The following is a 22,904-nucleotide window of genomic DNA, read 5'->3' as shown; positions in this document are numbered from 1 at the left end:
TGGGCAACTGTTGCCCGATGGGTGGGAGTTGGAGAGGAGCTCTGTGAAAATCTGCCAATTGAATTGTGATAAAGCGTTAGAAGCAGCTTTAGACCCCTCAGCATCGTGGCTAGCGCGGACCCATACATTGTGCTTTAGGCACAGGAATGCTAGCCGGCGTAGTAGGCCTAGCACTGGGAGAGACGATGATGCCATCTTATTATTGCAGTGCACTAGGCTGGTGTTTTTTGTTATGAAGCGTATATTTTTGTTAGCCAGGAGCGCGCCCCATATTTCTATTGCTACCACTATTGGGAAGAAAAAATTTTTCCGGGCTAGATGCAGCTAAAAATTATTATTAATTTCAAAGCTGGTGGAGCTTGGTATAGATGGCCTAATAAAATGAGTACCACACACTGCTACTATGCCCAAAATTATTTTCCAGGCAAGATGCAGGTAAAAATTATTAATAATTTCAAAGCTGGTGGAGCTTAGTATAGATGGCCTAATAGAATGAGAACCACACACTGCTAATATACCCAAAATTATTTTCCAGGCAAGAAGCAGCTAAAAATTATTATTAATTTCAAAGCTTGTGGAGCTTGGTATAGATGGCCTAATACAATGAGAACCACACACTGTTACTAAGCTCAAAATTATTTTCCTGGCTAGATGCAGCTAAAAATTATTTTGATTTTGCAACCTGGTGGAGGTTAGTATAGATGGACTAATAGAACAAGTCCCACACACTGCTACAAGCCGAAGCCCAAATATTTTTTCAGAGCTAGATGCAGATAAAAATTAGATTGAATCTGCAACCTGGTGGAGGTTAGTATAGATGGACTAATGGAACAAGTCCCACACACCGCTACAAGCCGAAGCCCAAATATTTTTCAGAGCTAGATGCAGAAAAAAATTAGATTGAATTTGCAACCTGATGGAGGTTAGTATAGATGGACTAATAGAACAAGTCCCACACACTGCTACAAGCCAAAGCCCAAATACTTTTTCAGAGCTAGATGCAGATAAAAATTATTTTGAATTTGCAACCTGGTGGAGGTTAGTATAGATGGACTAATAGAACAAGTCCCACACACTGCTACAAGCTGAAGCCCAAATATTTTTTCAGAGCTAGATGCAGATAAAAATTATTTTGAATTTGCAACCTGGTGGAGGTTAGTATAGATGGACTAATAGAACAAGTCGCACACAATGCTACAAGCCGAAGCCCAAATATTTTTTCAGAGCTAGATGCAGATAAAAATTAGATTGAATTTGCAACCTGGTGGAGGTTAGTATAGATGGACTAATAGAACAAGTCCCACACACTGCTACAAGCTGAAGTCCAAATATTTTTTCAGAGCTAGATGCAGATAAAAATTAGATTGAATTTGCAACCTGGTGGAGGTTAGTATAGATGGAATAATAGAACAAGTCCCACACACTGCTACAAGCCGAAGCCCAAATATTTTTTCAGAGCTAGATGCAGATAAAAATTTGATTGAACTTGCAACCTGGTGGAGGTTACTATAGATGGACTAATAGAACAAGTCCCACATACTGCTACAAGCCGAAGCCCAAATATTTTGTCAGAGCTAGATGCAGATAAAAATTATTTTGAATTTGCAACCTGGTGGAGGTTAGTATAGATGGACTAATAGAACAAGGCCCACACACTGCTACAAGCCGAAGCCCAAAAATTTCTTCAGAGCTAAATGCAGATAAAAATTATATTGAATTTGCAACCTGGTGGAGGTTCGAATAGATGGACTAACAGAACAAGTCCCACACACTGCTACAAGCCGAAGCCCAAATATTTTTTCAGAGCTAGATGCAGATAAAAATTAAATTGAATTTGCAACCTGGTGGAGGTTTGTATAGATGGACTAATAGAACAAGTGCCACACATTGCTACAAGCCAAAGCCCAAATATTTTTTCAGAGCTAGATGCAGATAAAAAAATTTTTGAATTTGCAACCTGGTGGAGGTTAGTATAGATGGGCTAATAGAACAAGTCCCACACACTGCTACAAGCCGAAGCCCAAATATTTTTTCAGAGCTAGATGCAGATAAAAATTAAATTGAATTTGCAACGTGGTGGAGATTTGTATAGATGGACTAATAGAACAAGTCCCACACACTGCTACAAGCCGAAGCCCAAATATTTTTTCAGAGCTAGATGCAGATAAAATTTAGATTGTATTTGCAACCTGGTGGAGGTTAGTATAGATGGACTAATAGAACAAGTCCCACACACTGCTACAAGCTGAAGCGCAAATATTTTTTCAGAGCTAGATGCAGATAAAAATTAGATTGAATTTGCAACCTGGTGGAGATTCGTATAGATGGACTAATAGAACAAGTCCCACACACTGCTACAAGCCGAAGCCCAAATATTTTTTCAGAGCTAGATGCAAATAAAAATTATTTTGAACTTGCAACCTGGTGGAGGTTAGTATAGGTGGAATAATAGAACAAGTTCCAAACACTGCTACAAGCCGAAGCCCAAATATTTTTTCAGAGCTAAATGCAGATAAAAATTATATTGAATTTGCAACCTGGTGGAGATTCGTATAGATGGACTAATAGAACAAGTCCCAAACACTGCTACAAGCCGAAGCCCAAATATTTTTTCAGAGCTAGATGCAGATAAAAATTAGATTGAATTTGCAACCTGGTGGAGGTTAGTATAGATGGACGAATAGAACAAGTCCCACACACTGCTACAAGCCGAAGCCCAAATATTTTTTCAGAGCTAGATGCAGATAAAATTTAGATTGAATTTGCAACCTGGTGGAGGTTCGTATAGATGGACTAATAGAACAAGTCCCACACACTGCTACAAGCCGAAGCCCAAATATTTTTTCAGAGCTAGATGCAGATAAAAATTAGATTGAATTTGCAACCTGGTGGAGGTTAGTATAGATGGACTAATAGAACAAGTCCCACACACTGCTACAAGCCGAAGCCCAGATATTTTTTCAGAGCTAGATGCAGATAAAAATTAAATTGAATTTGCAACCTGGTGGAGGTTTGTATAGATGGACTAATAGAACAACTCCCACACACTGCTACAAGCCGACGCCCAAGTATTTTTTCAGAGTTAGATGCAGATAAAAATTAGATTGAATTTGCAACCTGGTGGAGGTTACTATAGATGGACTAATAGAACAAGTCCCACACACTGCTACAAGCCGAAGCCCAAATATTTTGTCAGAGCTAGATGCAGATAAAATTTAGATTGAATTTGCAACCTGGTGGAGGTTAGTACAGATGGACTAATAGAACAGGTCCCACACACTGCTACAAGCCAAAGCCCAAATATTTTTTCAGAGTTAGATGCAGATAAAAATTGGGTTGAATTTACAACCTGGTAGAGGTTAGTATAGATGGACTAATAGAACAAGTCCCACACACTGCTACAAGCCGAAGCCCAAATAATTTTTCAGAGCTAGATGCAGATAAAAATTATTTTGAATTTGCAACCTTGTGGACGTTAGAATAGATGGACGAATAGAACAAGTCCCACACACTGCTACAAGCCGAAGCCCAAATATTTTTTCAGAGCTAGATGCAGATAAAAATTATTTTGAATTTGCAACCTGGTGGAGGTTAGTATAGATGGACTAATAGAACAAGTCCCACACACTGCTACAAGCCGAAGCCCAAAAATTTTTTCAGAGCTAAATGCAGATAAAAATTATATTGAATTTGCAACCTGGTGGAGGTTCGTATAGATGGAATAACAGAACAAGTCCCACACACTGCTACAAGCCGAAGCCCAAATATTTTTTCAGAGCTAGATGCAGATAAAAATTAGATTGAATTTGCAACCTGGTGGAGGTTAGTATAGATGGACTAATAGAACAAGTCCCACACACTGCTACAAGCCGAAGCCCAAATATTTTTTCAGAGCTAGATGCAGATAAAAATTATTTTGAATTTGCAACCTGGTGGAGGTTAGTATAGATGGACTAATAGAACAAGTCCCACACACTGCTACAAGCCGAAGCCCAAATATTTTTTCAGAGCTAGATGCAGATAAAAATTAGATTGAATTTGCAACCTGGTGGAGGTTAGTATAGATGGACTAATAGAACAAGTCCCACACACTGCTACAAGCCGAAGCCCAAATATTTTTTCAGAGCTAGATGCAGATAAAAATTATTTTGAATTTGCAACCTGGTGGAGGTTAGTATAGATGGACTAATAGAACAAGTCCCACACACTGCTACAAGCCGAAGCCCAAATATTTTTTCAGAGAGAGATGCAGATAAAATTTAGATTGAATTTGCAACCTGGTGGAGGTTAGTATAGATGGACTAATAGAAGAAGTCCCACACACTGCTACAAGCCGAAGCCCAAATATTTTCTCAGAGCTAGATGCAGATAAAAATTAGATTGAATTTGCAACCTGGTGGAGGTTAGTATAGATGGACCAAGAGAACAAGTCCCACACACAGCTACAAGCCGAAGCCCAAATATTTTTTCAGAGCTAGATGCAGATAAAAATTATTTTGAATTTGCAACCTGGTGGAGGTTAGTATAGATGGACTAATAGAACAAGTCCCACACACTGCTACAAGCCGAAGCCCAAATATTTTTTCAGAGCTAGATGCAGATAAAAACTAGATTGAATTTGCAACCTGGTGGAGGTTAGTATAGATGGACTAATAGAACAAGTCCCACACAATGCTACAAGCCGAAGCCCAAATATTTTTCCAGAGCTAGATGCAGATAAAAATTCGATTGAATTTGCAACCTGGTGGACGTTACTATAGATGGACTAATAGAACAAATCCCACACACTGCTACAAGCTGAAGCCCAAATGATTTGTCAGAGCTAGATGCAGATAAAAATTAGATTGAATTTGCAACCTGGTGGAGGTTAGTACAGATGGACTAATAGAACAGGTCCCACACACTGCTACAAGCCAAAGCCCAAATATTTTTTCAGAGCTAGATGCAGATAAAAATTAGATTGAATTTGCAACCTGGTGGAGGTTAGTATAGATGGACTAATAGTACAAGTCCCACACACTGCTACAAGCCGAAGCCCAAATATTTTTTCAGAGCTAGATGCAGATAAAAATTAAATTGAATTTGCAACCTGGTGGAGGTTTGTATACATGGACTAATAGAACAAGTCCCACACACTGCTACAAGCCGAAGCCCAAGTATTTTTTCAGAGTTAGATGCAGATAAAAATTAGATTGAATTTGCAACCTGGTGGAGGTTACTATAGATGGACTAATAGAACAAGTCCCACACACTGCTACAAGCCAAAGCCCAAATAATTTTTCAGAGCTAGATGCAGATAAAAATTATTTTGAATTTGCAACCTTGTGGAGGTTAGAATAGATGGACGAATAGAACAAGTCCCACACACTGCTACAAGCCGAAGCCCAAATATTTTTTCAGAGCTAGATGCAGATAAAAATTATTTTGAATTTGCAACCTGGTGGAGGTTAGTATAGATGGACTAATAGAACAAGTCCCACACACTGCTACAAGCCGAAGCCCAAAAATTTTTTCAGAGCTAAATGCAGATAAAAATTATATTGAATTTGCAACCGGGTGGAGGTTCGTATAGATGGACTAACAGAACAAGTCCCACACACTGCTACAAGCCGAAGCCCAAATAGTTTTTCAGAGCTAGATGCAGATAAAAATTAAATTGAATTTGCAACCTGGTGGAGGTTTGTATAGATGGACTAATAGAATAAGTCCCACACACTGCTACAAGCCGAAGCCCAAATATTTTTTCAGAGCTAGATGCAGATAAAATTTAGATTGAATTTGCAACATGGTAGAGGTTAGTATAGATGGACTAATAGTACAAGTCCCACACACTGCTACAAGCCGAAGCCCAAATATTTTTTCAGAGCTAGATGCAGATAAAAATTAGATTGAATTTGCAACCTGGTGGAGGTTAGTATAGATGGACTAATAGAACAAGTCCCACACACTGCTACAAGCCGAAGCCCAAATATTTTTTCAGAGCTAAATGCAGATAAAAATTATATTGAATTTGCAACCTGGTGGAGATTCGTATAGATGGACTAATAGAACAAGTCCCACACACTGCTACAAGCCGAAGCGCAAATATTTTTTCAGAGCTAGATGCAGATAAAAATTAGATTGAATTTGCAACCTGGTGGAGGTTAGTATAGATGGACGAATAGAATAAGTCCCACACAGTGCTAGAAGCCGAAGCCCAAATATTTTTTCAGAGCTAGATGCAGATAAAATTTAGATTGAATTTGCAACCTGGTGGAGGTTCGTATAGATGGACTAATAGAACAAGTCCCACATACTGCTACAAGCCGAAGCCCAAATATTTTTTCAGAGCTAGATGCAGATAAAAATTAGATTGAATTTGCAACCTGGTGGAGGTTAGTATAGATGGACTAATAGAAGAAGTCCCACACACTGCTACAAGCCGAAGCCCAAATATTTTTTCAGAGCTAGATGCAGATAAAAATTAAATTGAATTTGCAACCTGGTGGAGGTTTGTATAGATGGACTAATAGAACAAGTCCCACACACTGCTACAAGCCGAAGCCCAAATTTTTTTTCAGAGCTAGATGCAGATAAAATTTAGATTGAATTTGCAACCTGGTGGAGATTCGTATAGATGGACTAATAGAACAAGTCCCACACACTGCTACAAGCCGAAGCCCAAATATTTTTTCAGAGCTAGATGCAAATAAAAATTATTTTGAACTTGCAACCTGGTGGAGGTTAGTATAGGTGGAATAATAGAACGAGTCCCACACACTGCTACAAGCCGAAGCCCAAATATTTTTTCAGAGCTAAATGCAGATAAAAATTATATTAAATTTGCAACCTGGTTGAGATTCGTATAGATGGACTAATAGAACAAGTCCCACACACTGCTACAAGCCGAAGCCCAAATATTTTTTCAGAGCTAGATGCAGATAAAAATTAGATTGAATTTGCAACCTGGTGGAGGTTAGTATAGATGGACTAATAGAACAAGTCCCACACACTGCTACAAGCCGAAGCCCAAATATTTTTTCAGAGCTAGATGCAGATAAAAATTAAATTGAATTTGCAACCTGGTGGAGGTTTGTATAGATGGACTAATAGAACAAGTCCCACACACTGCTACAAGCCGAAGCCCAAATTTTTTTTCAGAGCTAGATGCAGATAAAATTTAGATTGAATTTGCAACCTGGTGGAGATTCGTATAGATGGACTAATAGAACAAGTCCCACACACTGCTACAAGCCGAAGCCCAAATATTTTTTCAGAGCTAGATGCAAATAAAAATTATTTTGAACTTGCAACCTGGTGGAGGTTAGTATAGGTGGAATAATAGAACGAGTCCCACACACTGCTAAAAGCCGAAGCCCAAATATTTTTTCAGAGCTAAATGCAGATAAAAATTATATTAAATTTGCAACCTGGTTGAGATTCGTATAGATGGACTAATAGAACAAGTCCCACACACTGCTACAAGCCGAAGCCCAAATATTTTTTCAGAGCTAGATGCAGATAAAAATTAGATTGAATTTGCAACCTGGTGGAGGTTAGTATAGATGGACTAATAGAACAAGTCCCACACACTGCTACAAGCCGAAGTCCAAATATTTTTTCAGAGCTAGATGCAGATACAATTTAGATTGAATTTGCAACCTGGTGGAGGTTCGTATAGATGGACTAATAGAACAAGTCCCACACACTGCTACAAGCCGAAGCCCAAATATTTTTTCAGAGCTAGATGCAGATAAAAATTAGATTGAATTTGCAACCTGGTGGAGGTTAGTATAGATGGACTAATAGAACAAGTCCCACACACTGCTACAAGCCGAATCCCAAATATTTTTTCAGAGCTAAATGCAGATAAAAATTATATTGAATTTGCAACCTGGTGGAGATTCGTATAGATGGACTAATAGAACAAGTCCCACACACTGCTACAAGCCGAAGCCCAAATATTTTTTCAGAACTAGATGCAGATAAAAATTAGATTGAATTTGCAACCTGGTGGAGGTTAGTATAGATGGACGAATAGAATAAGTCCCACACACTGCGAAAAGCCGAAGCCCAAATATTTTTTCAGAGCTCGATGCAGATAAAATTTAGATTGAATTTGCAACCTGGTGGAGGTTCGTATAGATGGACTAATAGAACAAGTCCCACACACTGCTACAATCCGAAGCCTAAATATTTTTTCAGAGCTAGATGCAGATAAAAATTAGATTGAATTTGCAACCTGGTGGAGGTTAGTATAGATGGACTAATAGAACAAGTCCAACACACTGCTACAAGCCGAAGCCCAAATATTTTTTCAGAGCTAGGTGCAGATAAAAATTAAATGGAATTTGCAACCTGGTGGAGGTTTGTATAGATGGACTAATAGAACAAGTCCCACACACTGCTACAAGCCGAAGCCCAAATTTTTTTTCAGAGCTAGATGCAGATAAAATTTAGATTGAATTTGCAACCTGGTGGAGGTTAGTATAGATGGACTAATAGAACAAGTCCCACACACTGCTACAAGCCGAAGCCCAAATATTTTTTCAGAGCTAGATGCAGATAAAAATTAGATTGAATTTGCAACCTGGTGGAGATTCGTATAGATGGACTAATAGAACAAGTCCCACACACTGCTACAAGTCGAAGCCCAAATATTTTTTCAGAGCTAGATGCAAATAAAAATTATTTTGAACTTGCAACCTGGTGGAGGTTAGTATAGGTGGAATAATAGAACAAGTCCCACACACTGCTACAAGCCGAAGCCCAAATATTTTTTCAGAGCTAGATGCAGATAAAAATTAGATTGAATTTGCAACCTGGTGGAGGTTAGTATAGATGGACTAATAGAACAAGTCCCACACACTGCTACAAGCCGAAGCCCAAATATTTTTTCAGAGCTAGATGCAGATAAAAATTATATTGAATTTGCAACCTGGTGGAGGTTTGTATAGATGGACTAATAGAACAAGTCCCACACACTGCTACAAGCCGAAGGCCAAATTTTTTTTCAGAGCTAGATGCAGATAAAATTTAGATTGAATTTGCAACTGTTACAACTCTCCTGTTAGTTTTTTTTTAGTTTGCTGGTCACATGACCATTTTGCCTATTTAATCCGGCTCCGCCCTCCTGGCTTTGCTGGACTTCATTTGTATTTACTACTGTTGAGCTAGCTTGTTGCTCTGTTGCCGTTCTCTGTTAGTGTTGCTAGGTCTTCTGACCCCTATGCCTTTTTGTTGTGTGTTTGTCTTTGACTGCTACTATTTCTGCTAGGAGGTGTCCAACTTTTCCCAGTCCCTAGATCTTGTAGGGATCCCTCCTTCACATCTATAGGTCTGAGTTCAGACTAGCCGAGGACTTTAGCGGGTCTGATCGCAGGATCAGGTTCCCCGTTACATCATAGGGATCTAGTTTAGTTCTATTGTAGGGACAGATCTCCTCTCTTTCCTTAGTCTCTGTAGCAGATCATAACAGTAAGTCCAGCCATAAAAAAAAAAAAATTTCTCTAAGGAAAGACCTCCAGTTTTCCATCATGGTCTCGGTGCAAGATTTGGCTCAACGCTTGCAGGGACTCTCTCTGGAGGTGGTCAATCTCCAACAACACGTGAGTAGCTGTTCTGGAGCGCATTTTGTGGAACCTAAGGTATGTCTGCCTGATCTATTTTTTGGCGAACAACAAGATTTTTTTTCTTTTAAAAATGCTTGTCTATTATATTTTCGTTTGAGACCCGGATCCTCTGGTGATGAATCACAGCGCATAGGGATCATAATGTCACTTTTGCGCAAAGATCCTCAGGGATGGGCCTTCTCTCTCCAACCTAGTGATCCGTGCTTTAGATCAGTGGATAGTTTTTTTTCTGCTTTGGGTTTGTTGTATGATGATCCTGATTGTGTCTCATCTGCTGAGTCTGAATTAAGACGTTTGAGGCAGGGATCAGGTAATGTGGAAAAATAATGTTCTCACTTCCGTCGGTGGTCTGCCCAGGTGGGGTGGAACGATTCTGCTTTGAAAAGCTTGTTTCTTGCAGGGCTATGTGAAAGGGTAAAGGATTTACTGATTGCTTATCCCACACCTGGAAACTTGCAGGAGGCAATGCAATTAGCTATACGGGTGGACAGGAGACTGCGTGAAAGGGTTAATGAGAGCAAATCCTCTGCTATGTCAGCTTCGAGTCCTGAGAGGTTCTGTGCTGACAATGGAGAGCCGATGGAAATTGGGGCGATGGCACCCCGCTCTCAGGAAAAAGACCGCCGACTTTCTGAAGGCTTGTGTTTCTATTGCGGAAATTCTGGTCATTTTATTAAGAGCTGTGTGCTTCGTAAGAAGAAAGAAAAAAAAATGGTCAGTCATGCTCGTATTGCCTGTTTAAATTCTAAGGGAGTATTCCTATCTGCCACTACTGCTGCTCAGGATGAATTAATTGAATTTTGGGTATTTGTGGATTGTGGATCTACTCTGAATGTGATTGATGGGGGATTCTTGGAAAAACTTAGATTAGAACCTAAAACTTTGTCATCCCCTATTGCTGTGGTTTCTGTCGATGGCTCTCCCTTGAAGAGTGTTACTCACAAGGTCTGTGAATTTCCCCTCACTATTAATGGTATTCATCAAGAGAATTTGGATTTGGTGGTATTGGATAATTTGCCTTCTCCAGTAATATTGGGGTTACCCTGGTTAAAATTGCACAATCCTGTACTGGATTGGTCTACCAATGAAATTAAGTCCTGGAGCCCTAAGTGTTATGACAAGTGTTGTAACGGGCGCATTGCTGCTGTGGATAAAGGGGAATTACCTGTACCTATTCAGGATTTTTGGAGAGTTTTATCTGAGGAGGAGTCGCAGGTTTTGCCTCCCCATAGAGACTATGATTGTACCATTGAATTTGTCCCTGGCGCGACTCTTCCTAAGAGTCGTTTATTTAATCTTACTATTCCTGAAAGAAAGGCTTTGGAAGAATACATACAGACAAGCTTGGCCGCCGGTCACATTAGGCCTTCCAAGTCTCCTGTGGCTGTTGGATTTTTTTTTGTAAAAAAAAAAGATGGCGGTTTACGTCCTTGTCTGGACTTTCGTGAGATTAATAAAATTACTGTACGCAATCCTTACCCACTGCCATTGATTCCTGATTTATTTAACCAGTTAGTGGGGGCCAAGTGGTTCTCTAAAATTGATCTCCGGGGGGCATACAATTTGTTGCGCATGAAGGAGGGTGATGAATGGAAGACTGCTTTTAACACTCCTGTGGGTCATTTTGAGAATCTGGTTATGCCTTTTGGTCTTACCAATGCTCCAGCATTTTTTCAGAATCTTATTAATGACATCCTTAGACCTTTAATCGGCAAAAATGTGGTTGTGTATTTGGATGACATTTTGATTTATTCGCCGGATCTGGAGTCTCATTGGCGGAGCGTACGTGAGGTATTACAGTTATTAATGGACAATTCGCTTTTTGCTAAGCTGGAGAAATGTGAGTTCGCTGTACAGAGAATTAGTTTTTTGGGCTACATTATCTCCAGTGAAGGTTTTGAGATGGACCCGGTTAAAGTTCAAGCTGTGCAGGAATGGCCTAGGCCTATTGGTTTGAAATCGATACAGAGGTTTTTGGGTTTCGCCAATTATTACAGAAAATTCATAAAAAATTTTTCTATTATTGTCAAACCGCTGACCGATCTCACCAGGAAAGGTGCTAATGCGGTTCAGTGGACTTCTGAGGCCATTGAAGCTTTTGTGTTTCTAAAGGAGAGGTTCACCTCTGCTCCCATCCTTATGCAGCCTGATGTGACTAAGCCGTTTTTGGTTGAGGTTGATGCTTCTTCGGTGGGGGTTGGTGCGGTGTTGTCTCAGGAAAACAAGGATGGAGTACATCCCTGTGCCTTTTTTTCAAAAAAATTTTCCGAGACTGAACTTAATTACGATATTGGTAATCGGGAATTGCTGGCGATTAAACTCGCATTTGAACACTGGCGTCATCTCTTGGAAGGTGCTGAATTTCCCATTCAGGTTTTCACTGATCATAAAAATCTGATCTATCTTGATGCTGCCAAGCGCTTGAATGCCCGTCAGGCTAGGTGGGCACTTTTTTTCTCGCGGTTTAATTTTTCCGTTACTTACATCCCGGGTACCAAGAATGTTAAAGCGGATGCTTTGTCTCGCAGCTTTTCTCCCATGGTCGGTGTTGAGGAGGAAGAGGAGACCATTTTACAAGAAGGTGTTGTGATTGCTGCTTTGGACTCCGTTTTGGAGGATGAGATTCTTAAAGCACAGGAGAATGCCCCATCTAACACTCCCCATGGGAGGTTGTTTGTGCCTAGGACCTTTAGGAGAGATTTGTTTGTTGAGTGTCATGAGTCTCGGTTGGCATGTCATCCAGGAATTTCTGAGACCAAGAGACTTGTGGGTCGCAGTTTTTAGTGGCCTGGATGGCAGAAGGAAGTCATTAAGTGGGTGCGCCAATGTACTGTGTGTGCAAGATCCAAGTCTTCGCATGCTCCTGCTGCGGGGTTGCTTTGCCCTCTGGAGGTTCCTAGTGCACCTTGGACACATCTGGCTATGGACTTTATTACTGACCTTCCTCCCTCTGAAGGTTTCACGGTCATCTGGGTGGTCGTGGACCGTTTTAGCAAGATGTGTCACTTGGTTCCCTTCATCAAACTGCCTTGCGCTAAGACACTCGCCAAGGCCTTTGTCAAGGAAATTGTCAGACTACATGGTGTTCCTACTGACATTGTTTCTGATAGGGGACCTCAGTTCGTGGCTCGTTTTTGGTGTGCCTTTTGTGACAGGTTGGGAGTTCATTTGTCGTTTTCATCCGGATATCATCCTGAGTCTAATGGCCAGACAGAAAGGAAGAACCAGGATGTTGAGCAGTTCTTGCGTTGTTTTGTGGCAGACAATCAAGAGGGGTGGTCTGAGTTTCTGCCACTTGCTGAATTTGCTCTTAACAACCATACATCCTCTTCTGCTGGGTGTTCGCCTTTTTTTTGTTGTTCTGGGAGACATCCGTCTTTTGGGTCATTTTCCAAATTGGTTTCGGCTGTGCCTGAGGAGGAGAGCTTTTCCGGTGATTTGGAGAGAGTTTGGACGGATGTGCGTGGTAATCTTCAGGAGGCTAACAAGAAATCTAAGAGGTACTTTGATAGGAAACGGCAAGAGGTTTTGTTTGCTGTTGGTGACATGGTTTGGTTGTCCTCTAAGAATCTGCGATTGAGGATTCCTTCTAAAAAATTGGGTCCCAAGTTCGTAGGGCCCTTTAAGGTACTTCAGATAGTTAACCAATCTGCTGTTAGGCTGGAGGTTCCTACGTCCTGGAGGATTAATCCGGTGTTTCATGTTTCTCTGTTGAAAAAAGCTGATGTGTCGGATGGTGACGCCTCTGCCACTGTTCCTCCGGTGGTGGAGGACGGGGAATATGAAATTTCCCGCATCCTAAATTCTAGACGGTATAGAGGGAGTTTGCAGTATCTCGTCACTTGGAAGGGTTTCGGACCTGAGGATAACTCATGGGTGAGGGCGGATGATGTTTCTGCTCCCAGACTTGTCCGAGCATTTCACAGGAGGTTTCCTGGTAAGCCTGGGCCTATGGGATCCGGAGGATCCTCTTAGAAGAGGGGGTACTGTTACAACTCTCCTGTTAGTTTTTTTTTAGTTTGCTAGTCACATGACCATTTTGCCTATTTAATCCGGCTCCGCCCTCCTGGCTTTGCTGGACTTCATTTGTATTTACTACTGTTGAGCTAGCTTGTTGCTCTGTAGACGTTCTCTGTTAGTTTTGCTAGGTCTTCTGACCCCTATGCCTTTTTGTTGTGTGTTTGTCTTTGACTGCTACTATTTCTGCTAGGAGGTGTCCAACTTTTCCCAGTCCCTAGATCTTGTAGGGATCCCTCCCTCACATCTATAGGTCTGCGTGCAGACTAGCCGAGGACTTTAGCGGGTCTGATCGCAGGATCAGGTTCCCCGTTACATCATAGGGATCTAGTTTAGTTCTATTGTAGGGACAGATCTCCTCTCTTTCCTTAGTCTCTGTAGCAGATCATAACAGCAACCTGGTGGAGGTTAGTATAGATGGACTAATGGAACAAGTCCCACACACTGCTACAAGCCGAAGCCCAAATATTTTTTCAGAGCTAGATGCAGATAAAAATTAGATTGAATTTGCAACCTGGTGGAGATTCGTATAGATGGACTAATAGAACAAGTCCCACACACTGCTACAAGCCGAAGCCCAAATATTTTTTCAGAGCTAGATGCAAATAAAAATTATTTTGAACTTGCAACCTGGTGGAGGTTAGTATAGGTGGAATAACAGAACAAGTCCCACACACTGCTACAAGCCGAAGCCCAAATATTTTTTCAGAGCTAGATGCAGATAAAAATTAGATTGAATTTGCAACCTGGTGGAGGTTAGTATAGATGGACTAATAGAACAAGTCCCACACACTGCTACAAGCCGAAGCCCAAATATTTTTTCAGAGTTAGATGCAGATAAAAATTAGATTGAATTTGCAACCTGGTGGAGGTTACTATAGATGGACTAATAGAACAAGTCCCACACACTGCCACAAGCCGAAGCCCAAATATTTTGTCAGAGCTAGATGCAGATAAAAATTATTTTGAATTTGCAACCTGGTGGAGGTTAGTATAGATGGACTAATAGAACAAGTCCCACACACTGCTACAAGCCGAAGCCCAAATATTTTTTCAGAGCTAAATGCAGAAAAAAATTATATTGAATTTGCAACCTGGTGGAGATTCGTATAGATGGACTAATAGAACAAGTCCCACACACTGCTACAAGCCGAAGCCCAAATATTTTTTCAGAGCTAGATGCAGATAAAAATTAGATTGAATTTGCAACCTGGTGCAGGTTAGTATAGATGGACGAATAGAATAAGTCCCACACACTGCTAAAAGCCGAAGCTCAAATATTTTTTCAGAGCTAGATGCAGATAAAATTTAGATTGAATTTGCATCCTGGTGGAGGTTCGTATAGATGGACTAATAGAACAAGTCCCACACACTGCTACAAGCCGAAGCCCAAATATTTTTTCAGAGCTAGATGCAAATAAAAATTATTTTGAACTTGCAACCTGGTGGAGGTTAGTATAGGTGGAATAATAGAACAAGTCCCACACACTGCTACAAGCCGAAGCCCAAATATTTTTTCAGAGCTAAATGCAGATAAAAATTATATTGAATTTGCAACCTGGTGGAGATTCGTATAGATGGACTAATAGAACAAGTCCCACACACTGCTACAAGCCGAAGCCCAAATATTTTTTCAGAGCTAGATGCAGATAAAAATTAGATTGAATTTGCATCCTGGTGGAGGTTAGTATAGATGGACGAATAGAACAAGTCCCACACACTGCTACAAGCCAAAGCCCAAATATTTTTTCAGAGCTAGATGCAGATAAAATTTAGATTGAATTTGCAACCTGGTGGAGGTTCGTGTAGATGGACTAATAGAACAAGTCCCACACACTGCTACAAGCCGATGTTAGAACCTTGCTCTTAGGTTTTTTCCTTTGCTGGTCACATGACCTTGTTGGCCTATTTAATCCTGCTCCGCCCTTCTGGCTTTGCTGGACTTCATTGTATAACTACTTTCTAGCTAGCCTGTGCTCTGTATCTTACTCTGTTAGTTTGCTTGGTCTATGGACCTCTGTGTTCTTTATATTTTGTTTGTTCGTCTGTTGCTACTATTTCTGTTAGGAGGTGTCCCATTTTCCTCCCAGTCCTTAGTACTTGTAGGGATTCCTTCCCCACATCTATAGGTCTCCGTACAGACTAGCTTAGGACTTTAGCAGGTCTGATCGCAGGATCAGGTCCCCTGTTACATCGTAGGGATTAAGCTGAGTTCTATCATAGGGACAGATCTCCTCTCTTTCCTTAGCTCTAGTAGCAGAACATAACAGTAAGTCCAGCCTGCAAATTCTCTAAGGAAAGATTTTTCTGTTCCATCATGGTGTCGGTTCAGGATTTGGCTAAACGCCTGCAGGGACTCTCTCTGGAGGTGGCCGAGCTCCGTCAGCACGTGAGTAACTGTCCTGGAGCACATTTCTTGGAGCCTAAGGTATGTTTGCCGGATTTATTTTTTGGTGAACACCGAGAATTTTTTTCATTTAAAAATGCTTGCTTATTGTATTTTCGTTTGAGACCCAAGTCCTCTGGGGATGAATCCCAGCGCATAGGGTTCATAATGTCACTTTTGCGCAAAGAGCCTCAGGAGTGGGCCTTTTCTTTGCAACCTAGTGATACATGCTTCAGATCAGTGGATAGTTTTTTTTCTGCTTTGGGGCTATTATATGATGATCCTGACCGTGTCTCATCAGCTGAGACTGAGTTAAGACGTTTGAGACAGGGATCAGGTAATGTGGAAAAATATTGTACTCATTTTTGTCGTTGGTCTACTCAAACAGGGTGGAACGATTCTGCTCTGAAAAGTCTATTTCTTGCTGGGCTCAATGAAAGGGTTAAATACCTGCTAATTGCTTATCCTACACCTGAAGATTTGCAACAGGCTATGCAATTAGCTATACGGGTGGATAGGAGACTGCGTGCAAGGGTTAATGAGAGCAAATCCTCTGCTATGTCAGTTTCTGGTTATGAGAATGTGTGCACTAACAGCGGAGATCCGATGGAGATTGGATTGGTGGCACCTCGCTCTCAAGAAAAAGACCGTAGATTTTCTGAAGGCTTGTGTTTCTATTGCGGAAAATCTGGTCATTTGATTAAAGGCTGTGAGCTTCGTATGAAGAAAGAAAAAAAAATGGTCAGTCATGCCCGTATTGCCTGTTTAAATTCCAGGGGTGTATTTTTATCTGCTTCCACGATTGCTCAGGAAAAATTAATGGAATTTCGGGTGTTTGTTGATTGTGGGTCTACTCTGAATGTAATTGATGGGGGATTCTTGGAAAGACTCAATTTAAAACCCGAACCCTTATCATCCCCCATTGCTGTGGTTTCTGTGGATGGTTCCCCTTTGAAGAATATTACTCTCAAGGTCTGTGAATTTCCTCTCACTATTAATGGTGTTCACCATGAGAAATTGGATTTGGTAGTTTTGAATAACTTTCCTTCTCCAGTAATATTGGGATTGCCCTGGTTAAAATTTCACAATCCTGTACTGGATTGGTCTACCAGTGAAATTAAATCCTGGAGCCATAAATGTTATGACAAGTGTTGTAACGGGCGTATTGCAGCTTTGGATAGGGGAGAATTGCCTGTTCCTATTCAGGATTTTTGGAGAGTTTTTTCTGAGAAGGAATCGCAGGTTTTGCCTCCCCATAGAGACTATGATTGTTCTATTGAATTTGTCCCTGGAGCGACTCTTCCTAAAAGTCGTTTATTTAACCTTACTATTCCTGAGAGGAAGGCTTTGGAGGAATACATAAAGACAAGTTTGGCCGCCGGTCACATTAGGCCCTCTAAGTCTCCTGTGGCGGTTGGATTTTTTTTTGTAAAAAAAAAGGACGGCGGTTTACGTCCTTGTCTGGATTTTCGTGAGATTAACAAAATTACTGTACGCAATCCTTACCCACTGCCATTGATTCCTGATCTGTTTAACCAGTTAATGGGGGCCAAGTGGTTCTCTAAAATTGACCTTAAGGGGGCATACAATCTGTTGCGCATGAAGGAGGGTGACGAATGGAAGACTGCTTTTAACACTCCTGTAGGTCATTTTGAGAATCTGGTTATGCCTTTTGGTCTTACTAAAGCTCCTGCATTTTTTCAGAATCTTATTAATGACATCCTTAGACCTTTGATCGGCAAAAATGTGGTTGTGTATTTGGATGACATTTTGATTTATTCGCCGGATCTGGAGTCTCATTGGCGGAGCGTACGTGAGGTATTGCAGTTATTAATGGACAATTCGCTTTTTGCTAAGCTGGAGAAATGTGAGTTCGCTGTACAGAGAATTAGTTTTTTGGGTTAAATTATCTCCAGCGAAGGTTTTGAGATGGACCCGGTTAAAGTTCAAGCTGCACAGGAATGGCCTAGGCCTATTGGTTTGAAATCGATACAGAGGTTTTTAGGTTTCGCCAATTATTACAGAAAATTCATAAAAAATTTTTCTAGTATTGTCAAACCTCTGACCGATCTCACCAGGAAAGGTGCTGATGCGGTTCAGTGGTCTTCTGAGGCCATTGAAGCTTTTGTGTATCTCAAGGAGAGGTTCACCTCTGCTCTCATCCTTATGCAGCCTGATGTGACTAAGCCGTTTTTGGTTGAGGTTGATGCTTCCTCTGTGGGGGTTGGCGCAGTATTGTCTCAGGATAACGGGGATGGATTACATCCCTGTGCCTTTTTTTCAAAAAAATTTTCGGAGACTGAACTGAATTACGATATTGGTAATCGGGAATTATTGGCTATTAAACTCGCATTTGAACACTGGCGCCACTTCTTGGAAGGTGCGGAATTTCCCGTTCAGGTTCTTACGGATCATAAAAATCTGATATATCTTGATGCTGCCAAGCGCCTGAATGCCCGTCAGGCTAGGTGGGCACTGTTTTTCTCGCGGTTTAATTTCTCCGTTACTTACATCCCGAGTACTAAGAATGTTAAGGCGGATGCCTTGTCTCGCAGTTTTTCTCCCATAGTCGGTGCTGAAAAAGAGGAGAACATTTTACAAGAAGGTGTTGTGATAGCTGCTTTGGACTCCGTTTTGGAAGATGAGATTCTTAAAGCACAGGAGAATGCCCCATCTAACACTCCTCATGGGAGGTTGTTTGTGCCTGGGACCTTTAGGAGAGATTTGTTTGTTGAGTGTCACGAATCTCGGTTGGCAGGTCATCTCGGAATCTCTGAGACCAAGAGACTGGTGGGTCACAGTTTTTGGTGGCCTGGATGGCAGAAGGAAGTCATTAAGTGGGTGCGTCAATGTACTATATGTGCTAGATCTAAGTCCTCACATACTCCTGCTGCGGGGTTGCTTTGTCCTTTGGAGGTTCCCAGTGCTCCTTGGACACATTTGGCTATGGACTTTATAACTGACCTTCCCCCCTCTGAGGGTTTTACTGTCATCTGGGTGGTCGTGGACCGTTTTAGCAAGATGTGTCACTTGGTTCCCTTCATCAAACTGCCCTGCGCTAAAACTCTCGCTAAGGCCTTTGTCAAGGAAATTGTCAGACTTCATGGCGTTCCTACTGACATTGTTTCTGATAGGGGTCCTCAGTTCGTGGCTCGTTTTTGGCGTGCCTTTTGTGACAGGTTGGGAGTTCATTTGTCGTTCTCGTCCGGATATCATCCTGAATCTAATGGCCAGACAGAAAGGAAAAACCAGGATGTTGAGCAGTTCTTGCGTTGTTTTGTGGCAGACAATCAAGAGGGGTGGTCTGAGTTTCTGCCACTTGCTGAATTTGCTCTGAACAATCATACATCTTCTTCTGCTGGTTGTTCGCCTTTTTTTTGTTGTTCTGGGAGACATCCGTCGTTTGGGTCGTTCTCCAAGTTGGGATCTGCCGTGCCTGAGGAGGAGAATTTTTCCGGTGATTTGGAGAGAGTTTGGACGGATGTGCGTGGTAATCTTCAGGAGGCCAACAGAAAATCTAAAGACTACTTTGATAGGAAACGACAGGAGGTTTTGTTCGCTGTTGGTGACATGGTTTGGTTGTCCTCTAGGAATCTGCGGTTGAGGATTCCTTCTAAGAAATTGGGTCCCAAGTTTGTAGGGCCCTTTAAGGTGCTTCAGGTTGTCAACCAATCTGCTGTTAGGTTGGAGGTTCCTACCTCCTGGAGAATTAATCCGGTATTTCATGTCTCTCTGTTGAAAAAAGCTGTTGTATCGGATTGTGACGCCTCTGCCTCTGTTCCTCCGGTGGTGGAGGACGGGGAATATGAAATTTCTCGCATCCTTAACTCTAGACGGTATAGAGGTAGTTTGCAGTATCTTGTGGCCTGGAAAGGTTTCGGACCCGAGGATAACTCTTGGGTGAGGTCGGATGATGTTTCCGCGTCCAGACTTATCAGAGCGTTTCACAGGAGATTTCCTGATAAGCCTGGTCCTAGGAGATCCGGAGGATCCTCTTAGAAGGGGGGGTACTGTTAGAACCTTGCTCTTAGGTTTTTTCCTTTGCTGGTCACATGACCTTGTTGGCCTATTTAATCCTGCTCCGCCCTTCTGGCTTTGCTGGACTTCATTGTATAACTACTTTCTAGCTAGCCTGTGCTCTGTACCTTACTCTGTTAGTTTGCTTGGTCTACGGACCTCTGTGTTCTTTATATTTTGTTTGTTCGTCTGTCTGCTACTATTTCTGTTAGGAGGTGTCCCATTTTCCTCCCAGTCCTTAGTACTTGTAGGGATTCCTTCCCCACATCTATAGGTCTCCGTACAGACTAGCTTAGGACTTTAGCAGGTCTGATCGCAGGATCAGGTCCCCTGTTACATCGTAGGGATTAAGCTGAGTTCTATCATAGGGACAGATCTCCTCTCTTTCCTTAGCTCTGGTAGCAGAACATAACAGCCGAAGCCCAAATATTTTTTCAGAGCTAGATGCAGATAAAAATTAGATTTAATTTGCAACCTGGTGGAGGTTAGTATAGATGGACTAATAGAACAAGTCCCACACACTGCTACAAGCCGAAGCCCAAATATTTTTTCAGAGCTAGATGCAGATAAAAATTAGATTGAATTTGCAACCTGGTGGAGGTTAGTATAGATGGACTAATAGAACAAGTCCCACACACTGCTTCAAACCGAAGCCCAAATATTTTTTCAGAGTTAGATGCAGATAAAAATTAGATTGAATTTGCAACCTGGTGGAGGTTACTATAGATGGACTAATAGAACAAGTCCCACACACTGCCACAAGCCGAAGCCCAAATATTTTGTCAGAGCTAGATGCAGATAAAAATTATTTTGAATTTGCAACCTGGTGGAGGTTAGTATAGATGGACTAATAGAACAAGTCCCACACACTGCTACAAGCCGAAGCCCAAATATTTTTTCAGAGCTAAATGCAGAAAAAAATTATATTGAATTTGCAACCTGGTGAAGATTCGTATAGATGGACTAATAGAACAAGTCCCACACACTGCTACAAGCCGAAGCCCAAATATTTTTTCAGAGCTAGATGCAGATAAAAATTAGATTAAATTTGCAACCTGGTGGAGGTTAGTATAGATGGACGAATAGAATAAGTCCCACACACTGCTAAAAGCCGAAGCTCAAATATTTTTTCAGAGCTAGATGCAGATAAAATTTAGATTGAATTTGCAATCTGGTGGAGGTTCGTATAGATGGACTAATAGAACAAGTCCCACAAACTGCTACAAGCCGAAGCCCAAATATTTTTTCAGAGCTAGGTGCAGATAAAAATTAAATGGAATTTGCAACCTGGTGGAGGTTTGTACAGATGGACTAATAGAACAAGTCCCACACACTGCTACAAGCCGAAGCCCAAATATTTTTTCAGAGCTAGATGCAGATAAAATTTCGATTGAATTTGCAACCTGGTGGAGATTAGTATAGATGGACAAATAGAACAAGTCCCACACACTGCTACAAGCCGAAGCCCAAATATTTTTTCAGAGCTAGATGCAAATAAAAATTATTTTGAACTTGCAACCTGGTGGAGGTTAGTATAGGTGGAATAATAGAACAAGTCCCACACACTGCTACAAGCCGAAGCCCAAATATTTTTTCAGAGCTAAATGCAGATAAAAATTATATTGAATTTGCAACCTGGTGAAGGTTCGTATAGATGGACTAACAGAACAAGTCCCACACACTGCTACAAGCCGAAGCCCAAATATTTTTTCAGAGCTAGATGCAGATAAAAATTAAATTGAATTTGCAACCTGGTGGAGGTTCGTATAGATGGACTAATAGAACAAGTCCCACACACTGCTACAAGCCAAAGCCCAAATATTTTTTCAGAGTTAGATGCAGATAAAAATCAGATTGAATTTGCAACCTGGTGGAGGTTAGTATAGATGGACTAATAGAACAAGTCCCACACACTGCTACAAGCCGAAGCCCAAATGATTTTTTCAGACCTAGATGCAGATAAAAATTATTTTGAACTTGCAACCTGGTGGAGGTTAGTTTAGATGGACTAATAGAACAAGTCCCACACACTGCTACAAGCCGATGTCAAAATATTTTTTCAGAGCTAGATGCAGATAAAAATTATTTTGAATTTGCAACCTGGTGGAGGTTAGTATAGATGGACTAATAGAACAAGTCCCACACAATGCTACAAGCCAAGCCCAAATATTTTTTCAGAGCTAGATGCAGATAAAAATTAGATTGAATTTGCAACCTGGTGGAGGTTATTATAGATGGACTAACAGAACAAGTCCCACACACTGCTTCAAGCCGAAGCCAAAATGTTTTTTCAGAGCTAGATGCAGATAAAAATTAGATAGAATGTGCAACCTGGTGGAGGTTAGTATAGATGGACTAATAGAACAAGTCCCACACACTCCTACAAGCCGAAGCCCAAATATTTTTTCAGAGCTAGATGCAGATAAAAATTTGATTGAATTTGCAACCTGGTGGAGGTTAGTATAGATGGACTAATAAAACAAGTCCCACACACTGCTACAAGCCGAAGCCCAAATATTTTTTCAGAGCTAGATGCAGATAAAAATTAGATTGAATTTCAAACCTGGTGAAGGTTAGTATAGATGGACTAATAGAACAAGTCCCACACACTGCTACAAGCCGAAGCCCAAATATTTTTTCACAGATAGATGCAGATAAAAATTAGATTGAGTTTGCAACTTGCTGGAGGTTAGTATAGATGGACTAATAGAACAAGTCCCACACACTGCTACAAGCCGAAGCCTAAATGTTTTTTCAGAGCTAGATGCAGATAAAAATTATTTTGAATTTGCAACCTGGTGGAGGTTAGTATACATGGACTAATAGAATGGTGGTATGCCCAAAAGGTTTTACTTCACTAGGTGCAGTAAAAA

The sequence above is a fragment of the Phyllobates terribilis genome, unplaced genomic scaffold, assembly GCF_046119375.1.
Source record: "Phyllobates terribilis strain yellow unplaced genomic scaffold, ASM4611937v1 Scaffold_5__5_contigs__length_657084704, whole genome shotgun sequence".
NCBI lineage: Eukaryota > Metazoa > Chordata > Amphibia > Anura > Dendrobatidae > Phyllobates > Phyllobates terribilis.
The sequence above is the reverse complement of the archived record's forward strand: the minus strand, read 5'-3'. Positions refer to the sequence as shown.